The sequence below is a fragment of the Neofelis nebulosa genome, chromosome 8, assembly GCF_028018385.1.
Source record: "Neofelis nebulosa isolate mNeoNeb1 chromosome 8, mNeoNeb1.pri, whole genome shotgun sequence".
NCBI lineage: Eukaryota > Metazoa > Chordata > Mammalia > Carnivora > Felidae > Neofelis > Neofelis nebulosa.
Genome location: NC_080789.1, coordinates 49,806,916 through 49,832,857, shown reverse-complemented (window position 1 = coordinate 49,832,857; position 25,942 = coordinate 49,806,916). Strand labels below are relative to the sequence as shown.

At 40.5% G+C, this 25,942-nt stretch overlaps 1 long non-coding RNA gene across 1 annotated transcript in view; it reads right to left on the bottom strand.

Annotated features, from left to right (window-relative positions):
* The window catches only part of LOC131519248 (uncharacterized), a 30,368-nt gene extending 12,640 nt beyond the window's left edge, over positions 1 to 17,728 (bottom strand). Inside the window, exons 1-2 of the long non-coding RNA XR_009265556.1 lie at positions 17,670 to 17,728; positions 13,111 to 13,328 (exon numbers count right to left, since the gene is read on the bottom strand). This is a non-coding gene — a long non-coding RNA (uncharacterized LOC131519248). The remainder of the gene's footprint in view (positions 1 to 13,110; positions 13,329 to 17,669) is intronic.
* Between the last annotated feature and the right edge of the window lie 8,214 nt (positions 17,729 to 25,942).

Below are 25,942 nucleotides of genomic sequence, written 5' to 3'. Positions count from 1 at the left end.
TTTTCTTTCCTTTTTTTTTTTAAAGGAATTCCAGTGTATGTAAAATGGACTTCTAATCGGATGGAAGATGCTGGAATGGATTTCTAAGAATCCTACTTCCTTGGATATTTTGATCTGAATGCAAGGATATATTCATTTTAAATTTTTTTCCAAATTTTTGTCTAAATTATGGTTAACATATAGTGTGATATTGGTTTCAGGAGTGGAATCTAGTGATCACTTACATATAACACCCATTGCTCATCACAAGTGCCTTCCTTCATATCCATCACCCATTTAGCCCCCCCCCCCCAACACCTGCCTTCCTGCAACCCTCAGTTTGTTCTCTTAAGAATCTCTTATGGTTTGCTTCCCTCTCTTTCTTTGTTTTCCCTTCTCAAATGCTTATCTGTTTTGTTTCTTAAATGCCACATGTAAGTGAAATCATATGCTACTTCTCTTTCTCTGACTGACTTATTTTGTTTAACACAATACACTCTAACTCCATCCATGTCATTGCAAATGGCAAGATTCCATTCTTTTCGATGGCTGAGTAATGTTCCATTGTGTGTGTGTGTGTGTGTGTGTGTGTGTGTATACAAAATCTTCTTTATCCATTATCCATATTTGGGTTCTTTCCATATTTGGGGTATTGTTGATAATGCTGCTGTAAACATCAGGGTGCATGTAATCCTCTGAATCTGTATGTTTATATCCTTTGGGTAAATACCTAGTAGTGCAATTGCTGGGTCATAGAGTAGTTCTATTTTTAACTTTCTGAGGAACCTCCATACTGTTTTCCAGAGAGGCTGCACCAGTTTGCATTCCCACTAACAGTGCAAAGGGGTTCCCCTTTCTCTTCATCCTCGCCAACATCTGTTGTTTCCTGAGTTGTTAATTGTGGCCATCCTGACAGGTGTGAGGTGGTATCTCATCTTGGTTTTGATTTGTATTTCCCTGATGATGAGTGATATGGAGCATTTTTTCATGTGTCAGCTGGCCATCTGGATGTCTTCTTTGGAGAAGTGTCTATTCATGTCTTTTGCCCATCTCTTTACTGCTTCTTTGTTTTTTGGGTGTTGAGTTTGATAAGTTCTTTGTAGACTGTGGATATTAACCCCTTATCAGATATTTCATTTACAAATCTTCTCCCATTCCATCAGTTGCATTTTAGTTTTATTGACAGGTTACTTCACTGTGCAGGAACTTTTCATCTTAATGAAGTCCCAATAGTTCATTTTTGCTTTGGTTTTCCTTGCCTCTGATGACGTGTCTAGTAAGAAGTTGCTGTGGCCAAGGCCAAAAAGGTTGCTGCCTGTGTTCTCCTCTAGGATTTTGATGGTTTTCTGTCTCACATTTAGGTCTTTCATGCATTTTTGAGTTTATTTTTATGTATGGTGTAAGTAAATGATCCAGTTTTATTCTTCTGAATGTTGCTGTCTAGTTTTCCCAATACCATTTGTTGAAGAGACTATTAACATTGGATATTCTTTTTAAAAAATGTTTATTTATTTTTGAGAGAGAGAGAAAGAAGTGGGGGAGGAGCAGAGACAATAGGAGACACAGGATCTGAGGCAGGCTCTAGGCTCCGAGTTGTCAGTGAAGAGCCTGACACAGGGCTCAAACCTACAGACTATGAGATCATGACCTGAGCCGAAGCCAGACACTTGATCGACTGAGCCACCCAGACGCTCCTTTCATTCTTCCTGCTTTGTCGAAGATGGGTTGACCATACATTTGTGGGTCTATTTCTGGGTTCTCTGTTCTGTTCCATTGGTCTATGTGTCTGTTTTTGTGCCAATACCATACTGTCTTGATGACTATAGCTTTGTAATATAGCTTAAAATCCAGAATTGTGATGCCTCCAGCTTTGCTTTGCTTTTTCAGGATTGCTTTAGCTATTTGAAGTCTTTTGTAGTTCCATACAATTTTTAGGATTGTTTGTTCTAGCTCTGTGAAAAATGCTGGTGGTATTTTGATGGGGATTGCATTAAGAATGTAGATAGCTTTGGGTAGTGTCAACATTTTAACAATGTTCATTCTTCCACCTCATGAGCATGGAATGCTTTTCCATTTTTGGGGGTAAGTGTTCAGTAGTTTTCAGAGTACAGATGTTTTACCTCTTTGGTTAGGTTTATTCCTTGGTATCTTGTTTTGGGTACAATTGTAAATGGGATCGATTCCTTGATTTCCTTTTCTTCTGTTTCATTATTGGTATATAGAAATGCAACAGATTTTTGTACATTGATTTTATATCCTGCAATTTTGCTGAATTCATGTATTTGTTCTAGCAGTTCTTTGGTGAAGTCTTAGGTTTTCTACATAGAGTACCATGTTGTCTGCAAATAGTGAAAGTTTGACTTCCTCCTTGCTGATTTGGATGCCTTTTATTTATTTTTATTTTCTGATTGCTGAGGCTAGGACTTCCAGTACTGTGTTAAATAATAATGGTGAGAGCAGACATCCCTGTCTTGTTTTTGACCTTAGAAGAAAAGCTCTCAGTTTTTCCCCATTGACAATGATATTAGCTGTAGGTCTTTCGTATAGGATGTTGGGGTATGTTCCATCTCTATGCTTTTTGTTGAGGGTTTTTATCAAGAACGGATGATGTATTTTGTGAAATGCTTTTTTCTGCATCTATCGAGAGGATCATATGGTTCTTATCCTTTCCTTTATTAACATGGTGTATCACGTTGATTGGTTTGTGAATATTGAACCACCCCTGCAGCCCAGGAATAAATCTCAGTTGATTGTGGTGAATAATTCTTTTACTGTCCTGTTGGATTCAATTTACTAGTATCTTGTTGAGAATTTTTTCATCCATGTTCATCAGGGATATTGGCCTGTAATTCTCCATTCTAGCAGGGTCTTTTTCTGGTTTTGGAATCAAGGTAATGCTGGCCTTATAGAATGAGTTTGGAAGTTTTCGTTCCATCTCTACTTTCTTGAAAAGTTTGAGAAGAATAGGTACTAATTCTGCTTTAAATGTCTGGTAGCATTCCCTTGGGAAGCCATCTGGCCCTGGACTTTTGTTTCTTGGGAGATTTTTGCTGACTGATTCAATTTCTTTGCTGGTTATGGGTCTGATCAAATTTTCTATTTCTTCCTATTTCAGCTTTGGTAGTTTGTATGTTTCTAGGAATTAATCCATTTCTTCCAGATTGCCCAGTTTGCTGAAATATAATTTTTCATAATATTCTCTTATGATTGTTTATACTTCTGTGGTGTTGGTTATGATCTCTCCTCTTTCATTCATGATTTTATTTATTTGGGTCCTCTCTCTTTTCTTTTTGTTAAGTCTGGCTAGGGGTTTATCAAGTTTATTAATTCTTTCAAAGAACCAGCTCTTAGTTTCAGTGATCTGTTCTACTAGGTTTTTGTTGTTGTTGTTGTTGTTTTTTGTTTGTTTCTATATCATTTATTTCTACTCCAATCCTTATTATTTCTCTTCTTGTACCAATTTAGGCTTAATTTGTCTTCCCTTTCTAGCTCCTTTAGGTGTAAGGTTAGGTTGTGTATTTGAGTCTTGCTTCTTGAGATCAGTCTCTATTGCAATACACTTCCCTTTTAGGGCCACCTTTGCTGCATCCCAGAGGTTTTGGAGTGTCGTGTTTTCATTTTAATTTGTACCTGTGTATTTTTTTATATCTTCTTTAATATTCTGGTTAACCCATTCATTCTTTAGTAGGATGTTCTTTAACCTCCATGTATTTGTGGTCTTTCCAAATTGTTTCTTGTGGTTGACTTTCACTAATGGTCTGAAAATATGCATGGTATGATCTTGATCTTTCTGTATCTATCGAGGACTGATTTGTGACCTAGAATGTGGTCTATTCTGAAGAATGTTCCATGTGCACTTGAAAAGAATGTGTATTCTGCTGCTTTAGGATGAAATGCTCTGAATATATATATATATATGTGTATATATATATGTATATATGTATATGTATATATATATGTATACATATGTATATATGTATATGTATATATATATGTATACATATGTATATATGTATATGTATATATATATGTATACATATGTATATATGTATATGTATATATATGTATATATGTATATGTATATATATATGTATATATGTATATATATATATATATATATATTTTTTTTTTTTTTTTTTTTGAGATAGAGAGGGTGCAAGTGAGCAAGGGACAGAGACAGAATCCCATGATGGCGGGTGGGGGGGTACAGGGGAGAGAGGAAGGGAGAGGGAGAGAGAGAGAATAAAGCAGGGCTCACCTGGGGCTTGTGTTTTTATCTGAAGCTGGGCTGGAGCTCACCAGAAGCAGAGCGCTGGCTCACCCGAAGCAGGGCTCATGTTCAAATGATGTGGGGCTTGGGCTTACCCAAAGCGGGGCTTGTCCTCACCAACTGTGAGATCATGACCTGAGCTGAAGTCAGATGCCCAACTGACTGAGCCACACAGGCACCCTCCTGAATATATCTGTTAAGTTCATCTGGTCCAGTGTGCCATTCAAAGCCATTGTTTCCTTGTTGATTATCTCCTTAGATGATCTGTCCATTGTTGTAAGTGGGGTATTAAAATCTCCTATGGTGTTATTATCAATGAGTTTCTTTATGTTTGCTATTAATTGATTTATATGTTTGGGTGTTTTCAAGTTGGGGGCATAAATAATTACAATTATTATATCTTGTTGATGGATAGACCCCTTAATTATGATATAATGCCCTTCTTCATCTCTTGTTACAGTCTTTGTTTTAAAATCTAGTCTGCCTCTTAAAGGCAGCATATAGATGGGTCTTGTTTTTTTATTCATTCTGGTACCCTATGTCTTTTAATTGGAGCATTTAGTGCATTTACATTCAGAGTGATCACTGAAAGTTATGAATTTAGTGCCATTGTGTTACCTGATGAGTTGGTGTTTCTGGTGATATTTATTGTCTGATCCTTTGTAGACTTTGTTGCTTTGTTCTTCTTCTTTTTTTTTTTTGTTCACTCAGAGTTCCCCTTAAAATTTCTTGCAGGGCTGGTTTAATGGTCACAAACTCCTTTAGTTATTGTTTATCTGATAAAGTATTTATCTCTCTTTCCATTCTGAATGACAACCTTGCTGGATCAAGGATTCTTGACTGCATATTTTTCCCATTCAGCACATTGAATATTTCCTGCCACTCTCTTCTGGCCTACCCAGCTTCTGTGGACAGGTCTACTACTAACCTTATGTGCCTACCCTTGTAGGTTTAGGACCATTTGTCCCTAAATGCTTTCAGAATTCTCTCTTTATCTTTATATTTTGCAAGTTTCATTATGTTATGTCATGGTGTTGACCCGTTATTGTTGATTTTGGGCAGAGTTCTCTGTGCCTCTTGGACTTGAATGTCTGTTTCCTTCCCCAGATTAGGGGAATTCTCAGCTATAATTTGTTCAAATAAACTTTCTACTCCTTTTCCTTGCTTTTCTTCTTCTGAGACTCCTATGATGTGGATATTGCTTCATTTCATGGAATCACTTAGTTCCCTAAGTCTCCCCTCATGACTTACTAATTTCTGTTCCCTCTTTTTTTCAACTTCATTATTTTCCATAATTTTATCTTCTATTTCACCTCTTCTCTCCTCTGCTTCTTTAATCCTCATTGTCACTGTATTCCATTTGTTTTGCAACTCACTTACAGTATTTTTTATTTTATCCTGACTAGTTCTTAGGTCTTTGATCTCTGTAGCATGTGTTTCTCTGGTGTCTTCTATGCTTTTTTTTCAGGCCCAGCTAGGAGTCTTATGACTGCTGTTCTAAATTCTTGTTCAGCTATATTGCTTAGATCTTTTTTGACCCAGTCCCTGGCTGTGACTTATTCTTGGCCTTACTTTATGTGTGTGTGTGGGGAGGGGGGTGGGGTGGGAGGGGGGTGGGGTGGGAGGGGTTCCTCCATCTTATCATTTGGCTACATCTGTCTTTTGTGTGTTTTAAAAGCCTGTTATGTTTCCTGTACCTGAGAGTACTGTTATATTAAAAAGGGGTCATACACTGTCCAGGGTCTGGAACTTCAGAAAGTGTTTCTGGCACTTGCTGTATGCACTCTGCTGTTGCATTTTGGCTGCTCTTTCTCATGGTCAGTCCTCTGCAGAGCTCCTCCTTCCTTGCAGTGGTGGAGCATTTGGACCTTTAACTAGGTGTGCTTTGATTTGTTTGTTGAAGTACCCCTGGAAAAAACATTGGGGAGAAGGCCTGATCCTTAAAAAAGAGAAAAGGAAAGGGGACAAAAAATATCAGAGAATCAAAAAACTATAAGGATTATTCCAAAGAAGAAGAAAGAATAAAGAAGAAGAAAAGAAAAACAAACAAAAAAAGAATTAAAAAAAGCCTAATCCAAAAAAAGGAGAAAAGTAAATAAAAAAAAAAAAACAAATAAGAAACTAGAAGACTGATTCAAGAAGAAAAAAGAGAAGAAGAAAGAAACAAAGCAAAAAGAACTGTAGGTGTCACTTTGAAGTCTTGGATTTTCAGTGCACTTGGTTCATGGGGGGTGTTGGATGCACTGGTCTTCTAGAAGAGAGGTCTGCTGCTTTGGCTTAGAGTCAGTCTTGCCCCAGTAAATAAGCAGTTGCCAGGCATGGGGTGAGTGGATTTGGGGTTTGGCATAAGTGGGTTCTGTCTCCATGGGCAACCACTGTGTTGCTCTCTGAATTCCCACCGTGCTGGTATTGGGGGAAAATTGTGCCTCCCCAATCTTGTCTCCTCTCTGACTGTGGATCTCACATACCTTCTGTTCAGACAGATGTCACAAAATAGTGAGGGCAGTAAGCTCACCCTGAGCCACAACTCTCCTGCGTTTTTTCCTTGGTGGGTGGCTAGAATTCAAAACCCAAAATCTTATGGAGCACCTGGATGGCTCAGTTGGTTAAGCAAACGACTCTTGATTTGAGCTCAGGTCATCATCTCACAGCTTGTGACTTTGAGCCCCACGTTAGGCTCTGTGCTGACAGTGGGGAGCCTGCTTGGGATTCTCTCTCTCTCCCTCTCTCTCTGCCCCTCCCCTGCTCATGCTCTCTCTCTCCCTCTTTCTCCAAATAAATAAATAAACTGAAAAAGAATTTTAAAGGACTCCCTCCTCCAGAGTAGGGCCCCTCTATGCTATGTGAAGTCTTCTGTCCCCGAGAAACAGCCCCACACCTGCACAGTGCATGAAATCTATGGTGTAGCACTGCTGAAAGCAGCAAAGGTTATATTCTCTCTGGGTGTGCCTCTGCACCCTGCTGATGAAAGGCCTTTGGCTAGTGCCTGCAGTGTCTTTTGTCCTTGGAATGCAATAAACCCTCTTCCAAAAGTCCTCCAGGAAGGGGACTATTCTCTCTCAGTGCACCCTTGAGACTGCTGCACCCTGCTATGCTCTTCAGGGCCAGCACCCTCCTCCCCAGGAATGCACACCACGGCTCTGCTCCAGAGAAAGTTGCACACTTCCAAACATCACGGTTTGAGCTTCAAATGCCATTTGCAAAAAAATAACTGGGACACTCAGTACTTCTCTGTGGTCTAGAGAGGTTTTCCTCTTGTGCTAACTCAATGCCACACTTTCTCAACACCTTCTCTTTCTCTCCCTTTTGTCTTTCCACAGAAGGTTCCCTCTCCTCCACAGCACTACCATTTTTCTCTCCCCCAACTCACTTCCACACACCTCATACCTACCAAGCTGTCTCCCTCCAACTGTGGAGATCCTTCTGTCAGTCCGCAGATCGATTTTCTGGGTATTCTAAGCGATCTGATCTGAACACAGCTGTGTTTGAGGGACAAGGAAAGCCCAGAGCCCCCTACTTCTCTGCCATCTTAACTTTTCCTTGTACCTGGTTTCCTCAGCAATGAGCTGTGACCAGCAAAGCTCATTAGAGACTCAATGTCCAGGATTCTTGCTGGAAACTGGCCACATAGACTTACTTTCCTTAGAATACACTAAAATTCTAGACTCCCAGAAAGAAAGCAGATGTTCAGCATAGATCACATGGTTTGCACAATTTTGCAGAGTAAGCCATTAGTATCAGTTCTTGGAATGGTGGGAGTTGTCCTGAAATCCAAGTTCCCATGTGTCAGTCAGAGGGCAAGCTTGGTAGCAGGCCTTTCTAGAAAGAGGCATTTTCAGGCCTGCTGTGTTTACTCCTTTCTGCACAGGTAGGTTGCTCTACCAGCACAAACTCTTCCATGCTCTTCCTTGTGGCTGGCCCATGACAACCTTGGCCCACTCTATCAGCAAATTGGACATAGCTATACAGAAATGCAGATAGAATGGCTTTTGCCAGACTGCAGAGTATCAGAAAGGGAGGTCTGGTGTAGCAAGTTCTTGTCTTATATCCATGTGCTAGTCAGGCTTGATGTGGTCTACATGACTCATGTCTCAACTTTGAGTTGATTTGCATCCCTTGGCCCATGAAACTTGGCTAATCCTCACAAGGTTGTGCTCTTCTAGATGCCCTTGGTACCTTCAAACTTGTATATGGCCCTTATCCTATGTTGTATCACATCACAGCTCTACTGGAGACAGAGTTATTGTTATGTGAGTAGAAATGGTCTTGCTGACTCCCTTGGACCTACTAGCAAAGGCAAAGGACGTTTGATTGGTAGAACAGCTTCTAGGCTTGGACTTTACTCATTAAGAAAATAAAACTGCACATGCTCAAAACAAAACAAAACAAAAAGCCAAACAACAACAACAACAACAACAACAAAAACAACAAAGACCTTGAATGGCTAGAAAGGTCCTGGAGCTACTTCTGAAAGAACAAGTCAGGTTTGGGATGTTAGACTAAGGTAAGGGCATTGAGAGAGACAAAGAAAAAGGTAACCCCTTGCTGGAATTGGGATAGGAGAATAGATTTAAAGGAAGCAGACACTGAAGGGTTTTGAGGAAAGGATCCTTAGGACAGCTGCTTTGGTTTGTACACTGTCATGTCTGTTAGTTGCTTATTTGAAAGACTTCAGTACATTTATACATTTCTTTTCAATATTTAAAAATTTTCTTAGATGTCATCTGATGTGTTTAAGTGCAATGTCATTCTGAAACATGAGGTGGTCTGCGTTTGTTGCCTGGCTGAGTTTGTTTTTCTATCATCTATTCCATCAGCTTCTTGAGGACAGGAAATGTAAAGGATACTTTGTACATTTTGGATACTAATAAAGATGTGATGAATGAACACACACATACATTATTTGGCAAAAGAAAAGGAGAGTGATGTTGTTTTGTAATATGCCCAGCAATCAGGATCTAAGTAATGCCAGAAAGGATTTTTTCTGGAAGGAGCAAATTAGTTGTACCAGATGCCAAACCACACTCTAAATGAGCAAGGGGTAAAGGTGAGAGAGCTGGGGACAGGCAAAAATTTTAGGCATAGTTCTGAAGCATTTCAAATGATATAGCAGCAGGATTTTGAAGAGATCTAAAAGGACAGCAAATATTCTAATCCAGTATCAAAAGTAAATTGGATGTTTTTGAACAAAGCAATATAAGACTTCTCTAAAGCAGTCTAAAGTAAAGTCACAGCCAATTGGCTAATGTAAACTTTGGCAATAAACTAAAAAGGACTTTACAAAGACCCAACCAAATGATTTTTTAAATTTTCAGACAATTTTGCTATGAGCTGGCATTGAATTTCATTTCATACCTGCTATAAGCAAAGAGATCTTACCAATGCAAAGATATTCTTTCGGTAAGAATGTTTTCTAGGAAAAGAGAATGGCTGGATAGTCTTTGTTTGACAGGAATAAACAAAAACAATGTCTGGTTAAATACCATTTGATTCCTGACAGAGAACTGAAAGTGTGGGTAGCAAGTTCCCAGAAGAGATCTGAGGCTAATTAAAGTTTATCAGAAAATTCTTTAAGCATTTTTATTCAGGAATGGTAATTTTTCCCCAGAAGAATTTGTAAATAATCTTATAAAATGATTTTTGTAATCAGACCACGTTTGGGCATTTTTTCCATATTAAGAAAGAACATAGTTGATTTTTTCAATCATATCAGTATTCACAGACACATGTTGTGCATATAGATCTTCAAATGTAAAGGAAGCTGTCATATGTCATCCGAACTGTTATAGTTGGAAAAAGAATGACTTCAGTCACCATAGGGGGAGGGACACGGAACGTCTCTGGTCTCGAGAATATGTCATTCATTATCAAGTGTAAGTAGGCACATTAGGTAGATCCCTTGCTGCAGGTTGCTATCTTTAGAATAGCCAAAATAATTATAAGAAAGAGGGGTGGCTTATGGAACCCAAGGGCTAGAATGCAGCTGGGCCTTGGGAAGGTTGCAATAGTTGCCTGGAAACCTGTGGGAAATCCTGAGTACTCTCTCTGGTCTCTTGCTTCTTTCTATGCATCTGTTGCCTTCTTTCTTGGGGAACAGCTTTTCCTGTGTCTCAGCCCAGTGGAAGATGGCAGCCAGCAGTTTCCATGTTCACAAGGTCTAGCCACACAGAGGGACCAACTTTCATTCTTGCTCCCAATTTCAGATTTCTAGGAGGTTGGGGCTTCTCACTTGCTCAGCTTGGTACATTGCCATTCCACTAAACTGAGACCAGGGAATTCAGTTGTATCATATAAAAAGGTCTGCTGGGTCCTCTCGATAGATTGGGAAGTTCTTAGAGAAGGAAGAATTGTTGTAAGTGGGGCAAACATACTCCAAAGTGTATGACATTAGGCTTGATCAAAAGCAGGGATTATTATTTAAAAGTTCAATATAGCAAGACAAAAACCTGTTAACTACTGAGCAGCCCTAGAGAACAAAAAGTTTGAAACTATGGAGTGCCTAGGTGGCTCAGTCAATTAAGCGTCCAACTCCTGATTTTGGCTCAGGTCATGGGCTCATAGTTTACGACTTTGAGTTCTGCATCGGGCTCTGTTCTGGCAGTGCGGAGCCTGCTTGGGATTCTTTCTCTCCCTCTGCCCCTCCCTTGCTAGCACACACTCTCTACCTATCTCTCTCCCAAAATAAATAAATAGACATCAAAAAAATTAAAAAAAAATTTGATCTTAGCTCTGGAAGTTTCAATAGGATGTCATACTCACAATGGCTCCCAAACCTGGACAATTATCAGAAACAGATTTAGATTTAGATGTTTAGATTTAGAAATGAGTTTCCTGGTTCTCCTTTAAGATTCTGATTCATTAAGTCTGAAATCTGCATTTAAAATCTTCTTTACTGATGCTATTAATTAAGTAGATTTGGAGACCACTGATCTACTGTATACTCTGGCTTCTGGATAGCAAAGATCTTATTTAAAGGGTTTTCAGGGAAAGACACTCATAATCTGAAACATTTCTTGTTATTTTTTGACCTGAGTATCAGAAACTTTTTCTTTACAACCAAATAAAAATTACCACCTACAATGAAATGTTCAAAGCATGTTTTGCCTTATATTTATTCTATGCTTATTCTTTCCTAGCTTCTATCCAAATCCTTTACACATTTCCAGTTCCATTATATGTGCATTATTCAAATCCAACTATGTATATCTGGACAAAAACATTTCCCTTTAAAATATGCTGGAAATTTTGCCAGACCACTGTTCAGTTCTCTTCAGGGCCTGACACCATCCCAGAAGCAACTTCAATCTTATTGGCTAGTTCCAGCCTGGATTTTGTCTGGAGGACATGCTGGACAATGCCTGGATGTTCTCTGGAGCAAGTGTAATTTGAGGGGTGAATGCAGTTTCAGGGAACCAAGTTCGCTATGAGAGAAGCTATAATATCTGGCATTGGACAAAGTGAGGAGGTCAGAGGCAGCAGCTGACAAGAGATGTTTGACGCTGGAGTCATCAGAACAGGCTAGAAAATATGAGTGTGGGGTGTGGCCAGGCAGGATGGCCTGGTATTGCTCAGGGAACAAAGGAGACTTCTTGGGGTGCCCTCTCACTCAGGCTGGGAAGCAATGGGCAGATTGGCCCTGATGCCAGGCATTAGAAACTTACCATTTGGTTGTCACTTTATGCAATACTTAATTGATTTCCTATATCTCTTACTGACTTCTGTCCAATTTTCTATTCTGTAACTCATGCAGTCTATTAAAAATTCTCTTGGACTTTTCTAGTTTATTCTTCCAGTATCTTCATTCTGGCATGTTAATCCTGTGGTGCACCATACAATGGCACATGAGTCTTTAGTGGAGAGGCTCAGTAATACTGATTGATTTGATTTTTAAGTGCTTTCATTTTTTTTTCCAGGAAGTACAGAGGTACAAATAAGTAGGGGGTGTACAAATAAGGGGAGAGAAAGAGGGGGCCATGAGTATGGGCCTTTTAAAACAATATCTTATTGGGGTGCTGCAGTGAATTTTTGAGCACCATGTTTTAAGAATAGGCTTTGGAGAAAAATGATGGAAACATGTGAAGGACTGAAGAGTTGAGGCCCATGTACATGGGTTAAGAGAATCGGGTGGTTGACTGAAAAGTTGAGAAGTCTGTGGGGTGTGGTCATATGGAAGCATAATCTGTGGGAATATAGTTTTGAAGGTGGTCTTTGCAAAGACATGACACATCTTCCCAGGGCATCAATTTATGTAAATATCAGTGTGGGGGAGAAGATTATTTTTTTAAGTTTATTTATTTTGAGAGAGACAGAGATAGCACAAGTGAGGAAGGAGCAGAGAGAGAGAGAGAGAGAGAGAGAGAGAGGGAGAATCCCAAGCAGACTCTGAGCCGCCAGCACAGAGTCTGGCTCAACTCTGTGGGGCTCAAACCCACGAAGCCACGAGATCATGACCTGAGCCCAAACCAAGAGTTGTCCACTTAACTGACTGAGCCACCCAGGCGCCCTGGGAGAAGATCATTTTTGTGTGACTCCGTCATAGCTATATGATGGAGCAGAGTGCAAAATTCTCACAAATTGTTAACATAAAACACAAAAGAAATGTTAAGCTTTCATCTGAGTTGCCATGGTTTAGTTTTTTGAATCCTGGGTATACGCATTTAATTTCTTTAGCCGTCTAGAAGCACCCAGTTTTCAATTACAACATGGAGGAAGATGGTGACCAACTTCCTACCAGCTCAAAAGAACTAGAATTATGGGATACAGAAAATTTTTAACTTCAGTACAAAGGAGGACTTTCATCAGGGTGAATACAAACACATCAGATCGTCAAGTGAATTTAGAAACAAGAATATACTTCTTACCTTAAAGAAAAGGGTAACGTGGAGCGGACTGGATATGCTGCCCTCCAAATCTTGGGTGTCTTCTCTCTGAGATGGAGTCTCACCTGGGGGGTGTGCTTCCTTCTTCTGATGAGCCTTCTTTGCTGAACTGGAATCATGGTGAACACACTTCTTGCTAATGATCTCAGAGGACAGGGCTGAGGCAAAATTTCCCAGAATGTTGTTATATTTAGACCTATCTGGAAGCAAGTTACCAGATTTGAACGGAGTATTTTCATATCAAGAAATTCTGATTCCAATTGCAAAAGAAATAGCATGGATTTAAGTGAAAAGTGAATGTAATACTCTTTTTCAGTCTCATCTTCCAAAAGTAACTACTGATAACACTTTCTTATACATCCTTTCAAATATTTCACGTGCATGAATAAGGAGATACACACATGCATGCACACACACACTCATGATCCTATTATTCACATTTCTTTACCTTGCTTTTTTCATTTAAAATGTGCAGAACATTTACTATACAATTTCCTACGGCATCTTTCCTAATAGCTACAGACAGCTGCAGAGTATTCCATCCCGTGGCTGTACCATTCATTACTTAAACAATCCCGTATTTCAGGAAATTTAAGCTGTGTGACAGATGTAGCAAGTTGCTTATGAATATCCATTCTTCTTTCTGATGAAGACAACTCTGATTTTGTTCAAAACAGCAATATTCTCGGGGCGCCTGGGTGGCTCATTTGGTGGAGCGTCCGACTTCGGCTCAGGTCATGATGTCACGGTCTGTGAGTTCGAGCCCTGGAAGCTCTGCACATGGAGACTGTTTTTGAATTGTTTCTGTTATAAATGAAGTTTCAATCACTGCCCGTTTGCCTGATTATTTCCTTAGACGAAAGAATCACGTGTGGGGCAGAAGTTTGAGAAGTAGCCAGTGGATGAGACAGTGTTTGGGGGTGGGAAGCAGCCATCTTTTTGGGTGTATTCCACAGTACAATGACCCTCCGGATTTTGTTGATAATACAAGTTGACTCAGTGGCACATCGTGCATTGCCAACATAATTCTTGTAGTTACTCATATCCCTGTTTCTTCCTGGCTTCCTTCCTGCCTGTCTACTCCTGGCACTTTGTGGCCAGAGGTCAGCCTCCTGTCTGTGTCTTTGACAGTCTGGATGTTATTGCCATTTGCATTCCGCCCGGGTCTGTTCTGATTATTTCAGCACGACTTGGTCAAAGGAGAAGAGCAAGCGAAGTCAGTCCCTCTCATGGGGAGACAGTTCATCCAGGCTGCAGGCAAATTTATTTCCGTTGCATCTTGATATCCAAGGTGGAAAAAATTGAGGTCACACATCACAGGCAGGCAGAAAACAGAATTCTCAAGCGTTTTGAAGCCATTTCACTTTATTGAAAATATATTGCAGCGCAGGGATGGGCAAGGGTGATCATCAAGATACTTAACAATCATAAAATGTGGATGTTCCTTATCAGAATGGACGCTGGCACTAAGCAACCGGCTGCCCTGGTGTGTACCCACTATCAGCTGGGGGGACAGGGAAATGGGATTCTCCTTTTTTATCCTCAGGAACTAAATTATGAAATTCTTGCCAGCTGGACTTCCCTTCAGCAGGTGCTTATCTCTCCTAACCAGTCTATGAGAAAGAATTTTCCTAAATCCCCCTTAAAAAAAAAAAAATCTCTCTTTGATTATATCATCAGTGGATATTTTTTCTTAAAGGTCCAAATATTCTAACTTGGATGTATTAGAACTCTTTGGGTTGCAAGCAAGTAACAGAGCCTAAGTCAGATTATATTCAACATAAAGGGGAAGTTTTGGGGTTCCATGACTAGGAAGTCTAGGATGGAAACCACCAGGTATGTTTGGATTCAGGCTCAATGGTATTGTTAAGACTCTTCAGTAATTATCTCTGTTCCTCTTTGGATGCTGGCCCCATTCTTTTCTCTGGCACGTGGTCTTCTTCCAGACTAGTGATCAGGGCCAGTCTCATGGGTGTGTGACTCTCACGCTCACAAAGGTCCTGGCACTGGAAGGGCCCTGAGCACAGGCATGTGAACAAGCCCATCTCCAAGTAACTGAGCCAGACTTGGATCAGCAGAACCCCCCACCTGGCTTATGAACAATAATAAATGCTTGCTGCATTTGTGTTATGTAGTATTACAGCAATAGATAACAAATCCAGGTGACTGTTAATACTCTCCCAATGCTTTACCAACCATTGTGAGACTTTTTAAAACAGGCACTATGTGGTATTCACCTTCCTGTTCCCTAGCAGTACTTAGCACAGCACCTTACACTTAGCACTTGGCCAATAAATATTTGTTGGGACAAAATTGCCCTCCATTACTTCCTTATTACTCTGTTTCTCTTTTCAGTGAAATGTCCTAAGTGACTTTTCTGTGGTTAAGGACATCATCCCCATTTTACTGGGCTTCTGACCTGACCCCTCCATCGAGGCTGTTCTGGAACTACTCGCCAGTGCCATCTGTGCTGCTTACTGGTTATGATGGTCACCCTTCTTCCCTTCCCTTACTTGGCATCTCCACAGCTTTAGGTACAGTTGGTTCCTTCTTTCTTTAGAGGACACTTTCTTTTTCTGGCTTTTGTGGCACCACATTTGCTTGGTTTTTCTTTTTGCTGGCTACCTTTCTGCAGGCTCCTTTGATGGAGCTTCTTTCTTCTTAACATAAACAATTGGACCTTGGATTTCTTCTTTACTTTTCTTTCTGTTCTCTCCTTTGGTGACTTCAACTATCCTCTTGGCATCAAATACCATTTCTATACTCATCACCCTTAAATACTTACTTCCAGCACAGACTTCCCCAAAATCTGTCTGCTTGCCTGGTGACTCCACTTGGGTTTCCAGATGACATTTTATTTATTTTTAAACGTTTATTTATTTATTTATTTATTTATTTAGAGAGTGAGTGAGTGAGTAGGGGAGGAGCAGAGACAGAACCCCAAGCTGTTGGTGCAGAGCCCAACACGTGCCACAATCTCATGACTGTGAGATCATGACCTGAGACAACATCAGGAGTCAGATGCTCAACCGGCTGAGCCCCACAGGTACTCCTCCAGAGGATATTTTAAACCTAATACCACTAAAACAACCATTCTTTGTGGACCTCCTCACTCTGTTCCTATTCCTTAGGTCCCATTGCAGTAAGTGGCACCACTACCCCACCCCGCTGGGCATGACAAAAATCTAGGCATTGTTCTTGTTTCCTCTATTTCCTTTACTCCAACATTTATCCCAGAAAGATCTACCAATTCTACTTCAAAATCTATCCTGCATTCTTCCACTTTTCTACATCTTTACTATCCCCTAACCCAAGGCATCATCGTCTCTTGTCTGGAGGAATATAACAGTTGCCATATTAATTCTCTATCTTGTCTCATCATCCATTCTTCCCTTTGCAGCCAGAACACAATATTAAAACATTGTAGATCAGATTATGGTTATGTTATTCTTCCGACTTAAATACCCTTCTTGTCTGAGTTCTTCTAAAACTCGGGGAAAAGAAATCCAGTCTTTATCCCTTCTTAGGAAGGCCTCCTCTTATGACCCTGTGCTCAACTTTTAGCATCTTCACATCAGCAACAACTCTCCAGCCACACTAAGCTGCTTTTGGCTCCCTGAAATTGGTTCCTACTGTAGGTGCTTTGCATTAACACTTTTCTCTGGAATGTGTTTATTATTCCTTGATCTTTGCATGACTGTTTCTCATCACACAGATCAACTTTATTTTCTCTTCTTTTTATTTGAGAGAGAGAGAGAGAAAGAGAGAGAGAGAGAGAGAGAGAGAGAAAGAGAGCATGAGTTGGGGAGAAGGGCAGAGGGAGGGAGACAGAGAATCTCAAGCAGGCTCCATGCTCAGTGCAGAGCCCCATGTGGGGCTCAATCCCACCACCCTGGGATCATGACCTGAGCCAAATCAAGAGTCGGATGCTCAACCAGACTGAGCCACTCAGGCGTCCCCAGTGTTAATTTACCTTCAAAGAGAGGCCTTTCTTAGACCACTCAATCTAAGTTTACTACAAAGTCACCCTCTTACCTCCTCCTACTTTTACATCCTGGCATAACATTGATCACCCTCTAACACTGTTCTTGGCCTTGTCTCTTTCTCTGTCATATCCCAAGGCCTAGTATTTTCCCACATTTTCTCAAATGTGGTGGGCTCTCCCTACGTATTTGTTGAATGAAAATGAGAAAAGAAATGTTGAATAGTGGGAAAGGCTGAACTTACCTAATTTTCCTTTCATTAAGAATGGTATTTATAACTCAAACCTGAAAATAGCATTCTGACAGTTTTCCACATAATCCAACATTTTGAAGACAAAAGTTCAGTTTTGATTAAGAGTCTTTTATTCTTTTTTTTAAAATCAATTTTTTAAATGTTTATTCATTTTTGGGAGAGAGAGAGAGACAGAGACAGAGAGAAAAAGGGAGATACAGAACTTGAAACAGGCTCTAGGTTCAGAGCTGTCAGCACAGAGCCCAACATGGGGCTCGAACCCACAAGATGTGAGATCATGACCTGAGCCAAAGTCTGATGCTTACCTGACTGAGCCACCCAGGCACCCCAAGGGTCTTTTATTCTTGATGACAATGAGATGCTGAAAAAAGAAAGCAAAAGAGGGGGTAAAAACCCAATTCACTACTAACTTTAGATAAATAATTGCTATTGCATATATATAAAATTCTCAAAAATAAAATGATTATTGGAGTTGGCAGTCAACCAAGATTCATATAACCATCAACCTCCTCTCTCTTTCTCTCTCACTCTTTTTCTCATCGCCATTTCTTGGGTGGATGTTATGGAATTTTAAAAGAAGAAAAATTATCCAATGCATATGACACCTGTGAGAACTGTATAAATCAGGAGATAGACACGTATCCCTGCTCCCTAGTGGCAGCTAATAGGTTAAGAAGAGAACTTCACTGTGATCAAACACAAAGCAAAACACTGGGAAATACCATAATAGAATTATACCATTATCAAGAAAAGTGTGTCTGTGTGGTAGCAGTTGGAGACAATGAAGAGGAGTCACACATTTTGGAAAAGGTGGATGAATGAGTTAGATAATCTGATGACATAACATGCATAGCACAAAGGCACTAAGATCAATAGAAGATGACGCCATTTGCTTTAAAAACCTTTTCAGCTCCAACAAATCAGACGTCTTAACAAAAGTCAGATGGATTTTCATACTGTTGTCTTCGCTAGTGTAAGAGCTGAGAATGAATAAAGCTTTCCACCGATCCTTGCAAATGCTCCAGGGGCCCCATTCAGTGCAGAGTAAGATCAGCACCCCCTATAATTAGCCACTTGCTCTGAATCGCAGGCCACAGATAAACTTTCCAGCAGCCCTTGGGAAGGCACGAGAGCCCTCAGAAAGGTGACCCTGCTGGCAAATTAAAAGCATCTAAGTGGGTGTGCACACTTTACTTGAAGAAAGGCATAAATTAGTCATGATATTTATTGCAGGACAAAAGAATCCTCAGTTATCTTCTCTTACCAAATATCTGTCTTGGACAGTTGGAGAAACTGGACAGGACAATGAGTCAATAACGTTCACACTGCTGAGTGGCCTTTTTGGTGAGCTCCTTGTATCAAGAGTTTGCAAAAGGCGACTGAGGTGGGTGATGTCACCACCTGTTTCTCCATAATAGCTGGGGTCTTCAGCTAAGAAAAGAAAAGAAAAGAAAAGAAAAGAAAAAAGAAAAGAAAAGAAAAGAAAAGAAAATGCTGGACTCTGCGATTGTATACGCCCTAGTATTTTGGAAAAGCAAGTGTGGTTAAATCAACATATAACTTATTTTCTTTTTTCTCAACCTCAGTCATGACTTTTTTGACTCTTAGGTAAACAGGTCTATTGTCATTTTAAATTGGAAATGGATTCTGAGTTCAGAAATTAAGTGTATTTGGCCCAAGACCTCTGAAATGGATTTAATTCAAATATTCTCTTCTTTCTCAGCTCTGTCTTCCTCAGGCTGGATGCTTCCTGGGACGAGAGGGTGGTTGCTGCTCTCTCTTTATATCTCTTCGTCTGGCTTTTCCTTCTCTCCCTCTCCAGCTTGCCAGGCAGTTTCTAACTCCTTGAGGGTAGCAGGATGGCAGGATGCTAGGGTAGACTGGGTCTTCATGGGCTTTTCCACAGCTGGGGTCTGCCCTGCTTTCTTCCTCTTCCTTTGGGACAGGCTGATGAGTCTAGAGCATAGCTGGTGAAGTATGGCTGTGGGCCACATCCAGCATGCTACCTGTATTTGTTAATAAAGTTTTAGTGCAACAGAGACATATGTATTTATTTATGGATTGTTTATGGTTGCTTTCATGCTACAAACAGAGAGTTGAGTAGTTGTGACACAGATCATATAGCCCTAAAAGCCTAAATTATTTATTATCGGGCTCTTTCCAAAACAAGTTTGCTAACTGCTTTGTCTAGAGTTTGAGCAGTCATTTTTAACTTCTTCTGGAACCGGCAGACATCCAACTTTCCCCTCCAACTTCTTGCTGATAGTTTTCTTCCAGCACTGCGGGAGGTCCTATTGCTGACCCTACTTTGGCTTTCTCCCATGGCCCGCATCTGTCTAAGGGAAACATTCATGCATCCCTTGCCTTAAACTGCAGAACAACAGGCGACCTATTCCTACATTTCTACAGGCTTAAGGTAGAGTCTTGTGGGTAGAGGGCGTGGTGTAGGGACTCATAGTATGTTAATAGCTCTACAGAGGAAAATTTCTTCATAAATCCTTCCTTTGCCTCTCTTTATTCGGGCTGAGCATCTCAATATCACTTTTTATATATGGTTTTTATATTTTCTTTAAGTTGGTTTTAAATATTTCCTTTATAAATTCTGTACACTTACAGTGTGTCAACATCCTATACTTACAATATGGAATCCCATATCTATAATATGGGTACTTCAGTTGAAACTTTGGTTAATATGCTAAAAATGTATAATAATCTATACCGCTTGGGAAGTAGATATTCACCTCTGTAGTTAGATTAAAAGAATTTGATAAAAGGGTTTCACCCAAATATTTCCCTGTTACGGGTTGGACACTCTACCATTTGGGACTCATTTCTTTGGGTTGTTATTCCAATATAGCAAGCTTTTAAAGAACATATGCTTCATGTGACATGAATTTACATGAGAGCAGAATTAGCAAAATGTTTCCAAGTTCTAAACCATTTTCAAATTAATTCAAAATCTTAAACACTTCCTTTAAAAAGTTCTCCATGTAGCATATGAGAAAAAAGTAATTTTCTGAAAAAAAATCATCTTAAATATTATATTTTTGAAGTTAATTTTAAATGTCATAATGCTCAACTATGTAAAGATAAGTTTTACTTTTCTAATTCAAAAACACAATAAGTGATATGAGGTATTTCACTTTCTTTAAATAAAAGTATAAAATGTTAAAATATTTTTAAAATGACATGTTTGAGTAGACATATTTTTAAAAATGTAGACTGAAATTTAAAAATACAACATGAAAAGAGATGAATTTTGTTTTTCAAAATCTGATGCTCACATTCTTAACATTTGAGCCATAAAAATTAACTGGGAAATTTTTAAATAAATTTGTTTTTCCTGCCATAATTATGATAGGACAGAAAGTGTTAGGCTGTTATTTTTAAGCACATCTCTGCAAATGGCATATTCCAATATGCAAGGTCTCCATTTCCATTAAGTTTAAAGCCAAATTGGGTGCAAAAGTTGCTGCATTTTTTTAACATTGATTTAAAAAAATTTTTTTTTAACATTTATTTATTTTTGAGACAGACACAGAGCATGAACGGGGGAGGGGCAGAGAGAGAGGGAGACACAGAATCGGAAGCGGGCTCCAGGCTCTGAGCCATCAGCCCAGAGCCTGACGCGGGGCTCGAACTCACGGATCGCGAGATCGTGACCTGAGCCGAAGTCGGACGTTCAACCGACTGAGCCACCCAGGCGCCCCTAACATTGATTTTTTTTTTTTAAAAAAGGACTAGAAACATCTTGATGCAGTATATAACATTTTGATCAGATGCATGTAACGTATGTATCTGGTGAACAGAACCATGTGATGCACTTGCTTAATTAATATAGTATGATTCTAAGTTGGGGCTCCACATCGACTTAAATTTCAATGCTTTTTTTCTTTTTATTTTTTTTATTTTTTTTATTTATTTATTTAAAAAAAATTTTTTTTTCAACGTTTTTAATTTATTTTTGGGACAGAGAGAGACAGAGCATGAACGGGGGAGGGGCAGAGACAGAGGGAGACACAGAAGCGGAAACAGGCTCCAGGCTCTGAGCCATCAGCCCAGAGCCTGACGCGGGGCTCGAACTCACGGACCGCGAGATCGTGACCTGGCTGAAGTCGGACGCTTAACCGACTGCGCCACCCAGGCGCCCCATCAATGCTTTTTTTCTTTACAATGGTCCATTATGGGTAAAAGACAAATGACAAAAAATAAACACTATAAAACTGTACAGCAGTCAAATCCACCATGGTGGCTAGGGCTATTCACCTTTCTGCTGACAAAACGGTTTGAGTGACTGAGCCTTGAGCTCACTTTATCTGATCTGAAAAAACAGACAAATAAACTCACAATTGGGGGTTTTCAACTGTTATTTTCAAGGTAAAAAAAAAAAATCAATGAATTACTTTATTGACTGATTTTTTTACAAGTTTCATGAGACCCAGGTGGCAAGTTTTGCCTTCTGACAATGGGGTGACTGTTGGCGGTCTGGGTTGGGGGAGCCTGGGAGAGGCTGGTAGAGGAAGAGGATGGCAATATCGATGGCATCAATGTGACATGTGCCTGTCACCATGTGCCCCTGGAGATGTGGTTCAGAGTCTAGAGAATAAGAAGATTTAACATAACAGCATAGCAAGTATTTGAGACATTATTTTTACCTGCAGGAAAAAAATATCAAATTCTTTATCAGAACAAATACAAACATATTGCGGAATAGAAAGCTACATTTCTATAGAATTTCAAGGTAAAACGTATCATCCCGGGTCTTCTAGAGGTTCCTGCTCAGTTCAGAGCTCTTTTAGTGGAAAAGGAGAGACTCTCTGAGGAAGGGATTTTGGAGGAGGAATTAATCTGGGTCCAAACTGCCCCTACTTTACTTCCCAGCCAAATTACCTGATCTAAGTAGATCTCAGATTCTTCACTTGTGAATGGGGATGACCGAATTTTTCTCTAGGAAATGCTTCCCACTCCACTCCAACCCAGTTTTAGGTTTAAAGGGTAGAGTCTATAAGGCCAGGGATGGGCTAGGAAGTTTTCGCCTTCACTATGGGGTGACGACAGCACCAGAGAGAGAGAGAGAGCTGGGCTGAAACGTGAGTGAGGAAACCTGGTTCAAGAGTGTAAGAGGGGGGAGGGAAATGGAGGCATCCAGAGCCAGAGCACTGTTCTGAAGGCTTAGGACCAGAAATACATAAAAACGTGAAGCTAGCGCGTTTTTGAAGGGTTGGGCACCACTGCCTAGAACCAGCTCATCCTGCAGCTGTTGTGCTAGGTCTCTGGGAACCAGTAGGTGATTGGATGGACTGTGTCTGAAGCAGATGATGTAAAATGGCGGCCAGATCCAGCCCACATATATGTTTTGTTCAGCCCACAGAGTTTGTTTTTAACGTGTATTTATTTTTGAGACAGAGAGAGACAGAGCATGAACGGGGGAGGGGCAGAGACAGAGGGAGACACAGAAGCGGAAGCGGGCTCCAGGCTCCGAGCCATCAGCCCAGAGCCCGACGCGGGGCTCGAACCCACGGTCCGCGAGATCGTGACCTGAGCTGAAGTCAGACGCTTAACCGACTGCGCCACCCAGGCACCCCTTGTTTGTTTTGTTTTTAACTGAACCACTTGGCTATATTAAAAAAAAAAAAATTAAAGTATTGCCATGAAAATCAGATTTTGCCATAGTCTCTGCTATTCCCTGTGTCTCCTCACTACTGAGAAGTCGGCAGTTTTAGTCGTGTTTCTACTATTTCACCTTGTTCATTTCCTTTATTTACCTTATTAACCTGTCTGGCCTCAAAGGTATTTAATTTGACCCTTAGTTTATTTATTTTTTATATATTTTTAAAGTTTATTTATTTACTTTGACACAGAGAGAGAGACAGAGAGAGAGCGCGCGCACGCAGGGGAGGGGACAGAGAGAGAGAATCCCAAGCAGGTTCCACACCATCAGCACTGAGCCCAATGCGGGGCTCAAACTCATGAACTGTGAGATCATGACCTGAGCTGAAGTCAAGAGTCAGACGCTCAACCAACTGAGCCACCCAGGCGCCCAACCTTTGGTTTAAAAGGACAGAACAAGAATGGACAGGGCAAATCATCTCTTAGGTTTTCTGTAAAGATTGCTTAAAATAATATACAACATGCCTGGACAGAGCTTGGCAAATGTTAAGTGTTCAGTGAACACAGGATCCACCCCCCCGTTTCCTTCCTAGTCACCATTTTGCCTCAGGTATATTTTGGGGCTGTCGGGAAGTCATAGGCTTGCATGGGGGAGAAGAGAGATTTCTGCCTTTAAGCATATACCACTTGGCATTTTACAGGAGAGATAGGCAATGTCATTGTGTTTGGCTGTCAGAATGAGCTGTTAGATTCACAATGATTAAATACTTGTTGATGGCGGGTCAGGGTTCTAATGACTGGGGATATGACATCCACTGGAGTGTGTTTATGCCAGATAAGCTGTTCAAGCAAAACTGTATTTAGTCCCGCAGTCACCTTGAGGCTGTCCACCTTCAGAGGGAATAGAAGGACAAATGTTAAGTGGAAACTCAAACTGCTCAGTCTCACAAGGTACTTTCTGGTTCTGTCATTGGATTTTGCACTTTGCTTGAACCAGAGAAATGATGAAAAGATCACCCTGGGCTCTATGTTTACTATTGAACATGAAATGAGACTGTAATTGGATCTGTCAAAGGAGTCCATTTTACGAAAGAAATAATATAGGGGCGCCTGGGTGGCTCAGTCGGTTGAGGGTCTGACTTCGGCTCGGGTCACGATCTCACGGTTTGTGAGTTCGAGCCTCGCGTCGGGCTCTGTGCTGACAGCTGGGAGCCTGGAGACTGCTTCAGATTGTGTCTCCCTCTCTCCCTGCCCCTCCCTAGCTTGTGCTCTGTTTCTCTCTCTCAAATTAAGAATGAATGAATGAATGAATGAGAGAGAGAGAGAAAGAGAGGGAGGGAGGGAGGGAGGGAGGGAGGAAGGAAGGAAGAAAAATGTACTCTACCTCTCCCCCACCACCAACACTCCAGGGACAAAGGAGCCCAGAGACAATCTCAACAAGTGTGCGGTATACTGCCTTTGAGTCTGAAATGTGGTGGTGAAGAGAAGTTTACAAAGTTAAGAGGAAAAAGTGACCAACACTAGTCTGGGAATATTTTTATACCTCTAGATTTTTCTTTTCCCCAGATTACTAAAAGACTAGACCATAACAAAGCTGTATCTGTCAGCAGGGCCCATTTTACGTCTCAATTTACACAGTCTGTAAAAACATAAACTTCATAATGAGATTCTGCTTACTTGATTATCTCTATTCTTGGATAATTCCTAACTACTTTAAAGACAAAACGCAAGACTTTCTTTTGCATACCATATTTGTTTTTGTTTTTTTTTGTTCTTTTTGGAAATATCAAAAAGCATGGGAAAACTAGTGATTACAATTTTAACAGAATTTGGACACATAACACCTAGCAATAATAGCACATATTTGCATTATTACTGGTTCTCAAACTGTGCTGTACATAAGGATCCCCCGGAGGCAGTGATCTGCAAATAAATGTCTAACAAGCCACAGCCTGGGAGAGAGAAAAGCCCTGCACTGTAGCATTTGCCGATTTTCATGGTGTAAATATTCTCACCATGGCAAATGTCAGTCTACCAACATAGCATCAATTAGCTCACAAATTCCTACTGTTCCTGAAATTTTAACTATTTAATTCTGCTATTCAAAGTTGGTACTTACCAGCGGCACTACAGCATTGTCCCACTGGGGACAATTCCAGCTCCCACTGGGGAGCTTGGGAAGGCTGATATATCTGGACTCCATCTCCAAAGATGCTGATTCAGTAAGTCAGGGGGTGGGGCTGAAGAATTTGCCGGTTGAAGGAATGCCCTGCATCTACCAAGTGGGAGGTGATGCTTAGAGCAGCATTTCCTACGTAGGTTTTGTGGAGGTCTAGTTTAGAAAATGATAATAAATGTTTCAGAGGGAAAATAAATAGACTTCGGTGGTCAAATGTTGGGAAATGGTAAGGCAAGCAAAGTTCAAGAAGTTTTCTCCAGTGCAGGGCGTCTTATGCTCCAATATGCTCTTCTGTAAGGTGATCCATCAATGAGAGGGGACCAAGGACGGTGTTTTGGAACTTTATGTGACCCTAGAGCATTTTTCCCAGGCACACTGTTCTTAGGAATGATATTAGTATATATGTTTCTGTCTGTGGAACTAGCGTTAGATCTCCGAGTTGTGGGATTTTGTAAACAATTTTGTCTTCACAGTACGGGGGGGTGAGGCTGTATGCCGCAGACTTTCCAGAATAGAGTTGAAACTCAGTGAGTAGCACATGGGAAGTCCTTTGTATAAATATAACCTTTGCCACCTCTTTCAGTACCAAACTGAGGCAGCGAGGGAATAGATACGGAGCTCTTCAGCGTTCTTGATGCTTGTGGCCGAGAGGAGTTTGAATTATTCAGTTCCCAAATTTTACAGCTAGAAGAGGCCTTAGAGATTACAGTCAGAGAATTTCAGGGCTAGAAGAGATTGGAGAGGTCATCTGGTCAAATCCTCTTTTTTTAAACATATGAGGAAGTAAAA